The sequence below is a fragment of the Nicotiana tabacum genome, chromosome 3 (genome assembly GCF_000715075.1).
Source record: "Nicotiana tabacum cultivar K326 chromosome 3, ASM71507v2, whole genome shotgun sequence".
NCBI lineage: Eukaryota > Viridiplantae > Streptophyta > Magnoliopsida > Solanales > Solanaceae > Nicotiana > Nicotiana tabacum.
The window spans coordinates 55,531,609-55,539,465 of record NC_134082.1 but is presented as its reverse complement, the minus strand read 5'-3'; the positions used below and the strand labels follow the sequence as shown (position 1 = coordinate 55,539,465).

Genomic DNA, 7,857 nt, shown 5'->3' with positions numbered 1-7,857 from the left:
AAAAGAAGTGGGTCCATATTTTTGTTTATGTATTTTACTTTTACTTTTTTTTATTAAAAGAAGTAAATAAAGTAACATTACTTTTAATTAAAAAAAAAAAAGAGAAACCCTAGCTAGGCCTATCAGCCCTTATCCCTAAAAAAAACCCTTCTCCATCACAGTCATTTTACCCCACAATACTCTCACGTTTGAATCCCACTCCCTAACGTCACAATGCACACACACATGATCTCCCCCACCCCTCACGTTTTGTTGCCTCACTCTTCACACACATTCTATATATGCACACATTCACATAAAGGAGGGGACAGATTTTTAAAAGAAAAAACTTGGAACAAAAAAAACGATATTTAGTGCAAACTAAAAGAGTGAAAACGAGTGGGAAAACGCTTGGAAACATCATAAAATAGCAAGCACTCACGAATATATCGGAGTTCTCGATCGGGTCTGCGGTTTTCCGTCAAGCTTCTTTTGTGGTTAGCGATCTTCGACTTCTTGTTGCTTCTTCGTTCGATTGAAACTGTTGCGACGTTCGAGTTGTATTTGCGGATATTCCTTGTATTATTGAAAGAAAAATAGGTCAGTCTGGATTCTCATTTTAGTAATATTCGTTGTGAATTTTCCATGGTTTAAAGGTCTGAGTTGTATGTAGTGATATGGTATTTTTTATTATAGTTTATCCATCTCAAATTTGAGAGTTCATGTCCAGATCTCATTGATGCCTTTTACTGCACTCCTCTCGTGTGTTTACTTTTATTTCTTATATCTTTGCTTAAATTAATGTTATATAAAATTCTGTTAAAGAAAAAGCAAATGTTTGCTTTTGGCCGGTTTCGTAAACTAAAGAAATCAATGATGAGAATTTTGTACCATTTTTTTCTGCAACTGAGCATATTTAGGTCCACATGCTTAATTAGAATTGTAGGCTCGAAGATAATTTAAAAGATTACAAAGTTGCTATGTCTTCTACCTGTGAAGGTAAAATTTATTTGGTTTCATAAGTCTCATACTGTTTGTGGCGTCAACCATAGAAGAATAAATATGGTGTAATAAGCTTCATTGTATAGTTATTGAATTGCATGACATTTTGGTCTTGTATAGCTACTGTTGAGAAAGAAGAAACTAAAAACTTTTGATTGGTTAAGTATGTTAAATTAAATATTGGGTATTAGTTTTATTTAATATTTTAGGTCAGTAGTTAGTTTATTCTCTATGTCACATAGTATATTTGTTTGGGATTTTTTCTTATATTTCATTAAGTATTAACGTGATACTAGTTGGAGTATTTAGCTTTATTGATAAATAAATATAAAACATTGTTTGAATATGACTGAGATGGGAGTTGGGAATAAGAATATTTTATTGCTTTTGTTATATTGTCTTCATTCTCGTTTAATTGCCAAATTCGCTAGGACAAGTAAGTAACAATTTTATTTTGTTTTATAACTTAGTGGTATAATCGACCTGATAAATAATTTAGCAAAAGGATTTCATATTTTTTTTTATAACCTTATATCGCTATATTATAGCATCACTATAATCTCAAAGTAAAAAAAAAATAAAAATATTTGTAGTTTGCTTTAGGCGCGATTATAAATAAATTATCGTGATTATGTACATGTTCGCGTGACATAGTTATGATTTCCCAAATTAAAGGCAAAGTATGCGTTTGCGCAACTTTGACAAAACATTCTTAAAAAATAATAAAGTATTATTAATTGTGTACACGTATGCGTGACATGATTCCTGACACACTAGGCAAAATGAATACACGTACGCGTGATTCTTTTCAAGATAATTCTATAATTTCAAATAATCAAGCAATTAAAAGCAGTTTGAGGCAAAAGTGCATAAATTTCTCTAGAGCATAAAATAAAATATCCAGAATTAGTTAAGCCAAGTATAATTATTAAAGCGACCGTGCTAGAACCACAGAACTCGGGAGTGCCTAACACCTTCTCTCGGGTTAACAGAATTCCTTACCCGGTCTTCTGGTTTCGTGGACTTTAAACAGAGTTAAATTTCCTCCATTTGGGATTCAAAATAAATCGGTGACTTGAGACACCATAAATTATCCCAAGTGGCGACTCTGAAATAAATAAATAATCTCATTTCGATTAATATCACTTAAATTGGAAAAAACTCCTTTCTTTCCTCCCTTCGGGAAAAAGGAGGTGTGACAGACATTGTTCTTTTTCTTTTTCTTCTTCTTCTTGTTTCACTACGTGTCTCTGCTGCTGCTGCTTCTCTGCCACTGATGTGACTTCTTTTTTTCCCGTTTTAACTCGTAGGCGCTTTGCTTGAGAAATCAACGGATTCGAGGACAACAAACACTTCCCCATACTAGTGGTGCTATAAGTTTGGCTAGAAGAAGGGCTTTGATGGTATTTTAATACGGCGTACTTACTGTCGCTTTAATGTGACAAGATTTATTTAGTTTAATTTTGCTTTTTAAAACTTTTAGAAGAAAACAGGGAAAAGAAGTTGATCGCGGCAAAGTGTGGACTGAGACTCATAAGAGGAAAGATGGGAGTTATATGAATGATCAAGCTAGGGAGATTGGGGTAAGTGTCTATCACTTTTTTCTGCATTCCATTTTCTGATCATGTTAGTTCTGCTAAGTAATATCAATAGAAAGTCAAGAAATGTGCAGATGAAAAAGAAAGATCTTGTTCTAAAGTTGGTTTTGTCCATATTTTGCAGTAAATTAACAATGATGATTTGCAGTAAATCCTTTTTTTTAACCTATAATTGAACTGAAATACTCATATTTTACATTAAGTAGCTGCTCTAAATTCTGGAAAAGAGTTTATATCATCTATCTCCTTCATTATGAATACCGAGACTCTATAATCAAGGATGCACCTTTAGCCGAATGTTCTGATGTTTGCACGGAAATTAATCTGCTTCAACATGTTCTGGTGCTTCTATTGAACATAATGTTGTGTTTGTGCAGAGGCCTGAATCTGTATATAGTTTAATCCTAGGGCTGTTACTCCTTCATTATGATGTTATGCAATTGTAACGATTTCAGATCTGAAGAAAGGTCACCATGATAGGAGTGTTTTCGATGAAGACTTCATTTGTGATCTGTATCTATTGAAGCACACATTGTCTGGAGAAAATTCCCTCCTTTGAGCAAAACCCTCATTCTTAAGATTTTTATTTTGTTGACTGTCTATATCTTAAGTGAGTTTCTCAACATTAGTAACTATTTGCTTACTCAATTTGACAAGATGGGTTTAGATTAAGGTTTCCTATCATGTTAAAGGCTTTTTCATACATCATGCATCCAATATGATTTTTAGTTGAAATTTTTTGTGGAGTTTCCATACACTATCTGGTTGATTGAATGAAATGAAGTTATTGTTGATACAAGTACTTCCAGCACTCCAGAATCTACCCATTGACTCGATCCTTAGCTTTTGTAATTATATTTTGTCTCTCGTGTAGGAAAGAATTGAAGAAATTCGAAGACAAAGACCAAAAACTCGGGCAGAAATTTCCCCGAATGACGTGCTTGGTATAGTCTTCGGTCCAGAGCACCCTGGCCGTGTTCGAGGCTTAGGCATGGGTGCAATTCCAACTGTATAATTCAAGCAAACATCAAGACGAGGCGGTGGTTCTTATATGGGCGCAGCTAGCACTAGTGCTCCACCTCCACAATGGGTGCAAGAGATGGCAAATATGAGATCACAATTAAATGTGCTAACAAGCTTATTTCAAATGAAAATAGGAAATATCCCCGAGGAGTTTGCTCACTTATTTCCGACTCCTTCACAGGTAAGTCTTCTCTTTATTTTTTCTTGGTCTATCAAGAAAAGTTCAAGGGGGTCTAGTGATACTTTCTTCAGTTTTCACTGCAAGTTTAGCTAATGCATTGTCATATGAAGAGGCACTTCAGCAATCAACTACTAGTACTTCAACTGCTGATTTTGATACAAATGCCTTTGTTGAAATTGTGACAAATGAAACTTGTTTAACAATAGCATTACTCAGGATAATTGTTCTCTGATGGTATATACTTCGTTGTATCTTCTGAGTTGTTAGTTAGAAATTGGTGTATTTAGCACCAGGGTAATGACATTATGTGCAATAAGGGAGACCAATTGTTCATGTATTATCTATTGTTCTGGTGATTGTACTGTATCTGTTTGGAATATAATTGCTGCACTGCACTTATGTCAATGAAATCAACATCAAGCTCCCTAAATAAGCTGCATTGAGTCATTTTATACACAGGAAGTTAAGATGAAAAGGATACTTGTTCCTGGATTTGAATTAGTTAACAATTTCAAGGAAACATTTGCTTTTCAAGAGTAGCTATAGGAGATCATATAATTGTTCTCTAGACATCAGTGACCCTACTTGCTGGCATCTCATCTTGCACCAATCTATATTTTTAGTCCTAAAAGTATCCATTAAACAGCTATATCATTTTCGACGTTGATGTTCTGTACCTCGAGATTCTAAAACCTGGGCTAGTTTCAAATTATCTAGGAGATCCATCAAATAAGATTGGACATCAATGTGGCTGCCTTGTGCAAGTGTTCCGGATATAACACCGGAATTGTGACTACTCTGTGATGCTTTTAACTGTCTTTCCAAGCCTTAGAATTCTTCCTTCACAGTTTTAGGCATAACCAGATCTAACTTCTTGTAGGAACCTAAACTTTTGGATAGAAATGTTGCTTAGAAAAGTGGATTGAAGGTGTGTATGAGTCTAATAAGTTGTTTTATTTCATAAATTACTTTCTTTGTGGATAAGTAGATAATCCATTTGTTAACTTGCTTGTATTTCCTCAATATATTGCAACAGTGTAACAATTTCACTTTGAATATCTTTATTACATATATATTTGCTTTTTCAACTTATTTGCTTGAATCCATTGTCTGTGCTCAAGTATAAGAGAAGATGTATTTGCTGAAAATATGTAAAAACAATATCATACTGGCTATATAAAGAGAATCCTTTAGTGGTTTGCTTCAAGAATGTATAACATGGTAAGTTGCAGGTGGCTTCTTAGTATATTTGGTTGATGGTCAACATAGCAGTGATTGTATATGAAGTATATTTTCCTGTTTCAAATCAACCTAATTTAACTGTAAGTTTGTAACATAGGTTGGGAACTTTATCCCATTTCAAATCAACCTAAATTCCGCTGTTATTTCCACTCTTCCAGCCCCTATACTTTTTATTGTAATTGTACCGTAGCTATCTTTTTCATCTGTTTATTATCTTCAATATTACTTGGTTGAGCAAAAGTTCTATTGAATTTTTTGGTGTCTCAAGCCTCAATGTTGTTTCAGCCACTTCTTCAATTGTGACCTTATATTGTTTCGCCCATTTCAAAGAATTAGAATCTTGGTTCCTCCAATTTCAATGTTATGTTATGCATGCACCCAATCTAGGAGATGGCGTTGGAGATGGCATTGGAGATGGCGTTCCGTCACCAACTAGGCTTAGAAGATCCTTTGACGGAAGTAACTATGAAAATGGAGCAAACAACAATTAGTAATCATTGTTAGGATGAACTGTATTTTTTTGTGTTGTAACGATTGAGTAACTCTCTTACCTCTATGCACCATAAACTTGAATCTTGGATCATGTGGATTTTGGGTATGTTTTAATGATGAATATTTTGCTTATATAAGTCTCAACTATAATTTATGTAAATTATTATGATGGGTGCTTGATAACATATTATGGTGGATTTTGTGCAGTAGAAATTAAAGGATAAAGGATTGAAAAATTAACATTAAAAGATTACAATTATGGCAGTATAAAATGGCTAAAATTTGAAAGGGAGAGGACAACAATTACGGCAGTTCCAAACCGCCACAATAAGCAAAGTAAACAGCTGTACTTAAAAATGCATATTGTGGCAGTTTTATCTGTATATTGCGGCGGTTAGACGAAAACGGCCGTAGTACACCTTTTTGCGGAAGCGATTATGGGGGGTGAGTAGGACGCCATTAATAACAATTGCGGCGGTTCTGAACCGCCACTATAAGCAAATGGAACCGCCGCAATTACCCCAATTTTTTGTAGTGTTTGTTCCATTTACTATGCAAGTAGAACACTAAATGAGGCTGAATTATGCCACAACAAAAAAGGATTTACTGATAATAGTATTTGCATTTGATAAGTATTTGATGTCACGATCCAACTCCCACAATAGGCCGTGATGACACCATTAGGCATGCCAACAATAAAATCAATACGTCAATAGTAATTTCAAAATGCATTTCGAAAAAATTAAAGATATAGAGTGAAAGCTCGTTTGTTTTCATAAAAAGTATAGATGTTATTATTTTAATATTCGAATTTTGCCGAAATATATACAACCACGAGATGATTTGCAAAAAAACAAAAAACCTAAACCCGAAACCTCACGCTCTCTCCTCTCTCCCCACACCTCTCTCCCAGGCGACATGGAATGAACTAGGCAGCCATGGCTGCCAACGCTTCTCCCCAGCTCCAAGCTGTGGGAGACCTCCTAAACCTATCAATTTTGCTTCATTAATTGCCAATAAGCATGACGCAAAACCCTTAGCCAAAACTGCATTGAAACCAATCCAATATGTTCATGAAGAACCTACGATTCAATTCACTTTCAAGGAACTGGAGGATTTCGCCATTGAAGAGGGACTTCACCAAGCTGTTTTGATGAAGTTATCATATGGTTCTACAGATTTTAAAATATTGAAGGAAATTCTGCCGCAACAACTGGGTGTCAAAGGTAGGTGGTTGATTGGTTTGCACGCACATCGTCATCTGCTCTTATGCTTCGATTTGTTTGAGGACTACGCGGCTGTTCTTTCATTATCAGTAAGTTATGTTCAATACAATGGTCAGCAACATCAGTTTAGAACCTTCCCTTGGTCAAAATGGTTCAATCCAAAGGAACAAACTTCTAAAGCATTGGTCTGGATTTCTTTCCCAGATTTGTCGCCAAAATTGTTTGCAAAACAACCTCTACTGTCAATTGCTTCAGCTTTTGGGAAGCCTATCACAATTGATAAAGCAACTCAGGAACGAACAAGACCTAGCACTACCAAGCGTGTTTGGTTACATTATTTGGACGAGGCAACTGGAAAGCTCATAGAGAATTATCAAGAGTGTATCATTGATAACCCTCCCTCATATTATACTGTGTGCAAGCATCAGGGACATGATGAATTTAATTGTCGTCTAATCACAAAGAATTCTAGTAATAAGATTCAAAAAGAGAATAAAGTTGCGACGGAGATCGAGGCAGGGAGTAAGGATCGATTTCTAGGTGATTTGAGGAAATTATTGGATGCTAAAAAATTGCAGCAGGTTGCTGAAGTACAGGGGTTTGAATCTGCAAAAAATTAATGGTGACAATCTCCAGGTTTTTATCAAGGATCAGGTGGTATCAAGGCTCTAAATACAACAGCTGTTGCTAATGTTCTTAATGTTACAATTCCTATAGAACAACTTTGGTTAGGGTGTCTTAGGATTTAGCTGTAGCTGGGCATAAGCATAAAGACCATGAACAAGCTATGAATGATGCTGGAAAGAGTTTGCAACAATTTGATTGTGATGCTTCATCAAAAACTGGACAAATCAGTTCTCCATACAGTGGAAAACAGCAGCAACTTTCAGAAAATATAGGTGCTCAATTTAATGTTCCAAAGGATATTGTTCCATTGGGTGCTTGCAAGGAAGCTAAAACAACATTGCGTATCTCCAATCCAGAAGTAGCTAAAATTATAAAGGACACACAACATGCCATGATGTCGAATAATCCAGTGACAAAGCCTTTCATGGTCACTCTAAACATATCGGTGCAAAATGTTCCTTCACAGATAATGGAATCGTTTGGCGAG

At 35.3% G+C, this 7,857-nt stretch overlaps 1 long non-coding RNA gene across 1 annotated transcript; it reads left to right on the top strand.

Moving 5' to 3' along the window:
* The first annotated feature begins 440 nt into the window (after positions 1–440).
* LOC107778922 (uncharacterized) lies at positions 441–5,600 on the top strand. The gene is made up of 5 exons (XR_001646503.2): positions 441–579; positions 2,292–2,384; positions 2,465–2,564; positions 3,454–3,783; positions 5,413–5,600. It is a non-coding gene; the product is annotated as an uncharacterized LOC107778922 (long non-coding RNA).
* The last annotated feature ends 2,257 nt before the right edge of the window (positions 5,601–7,857 follow it).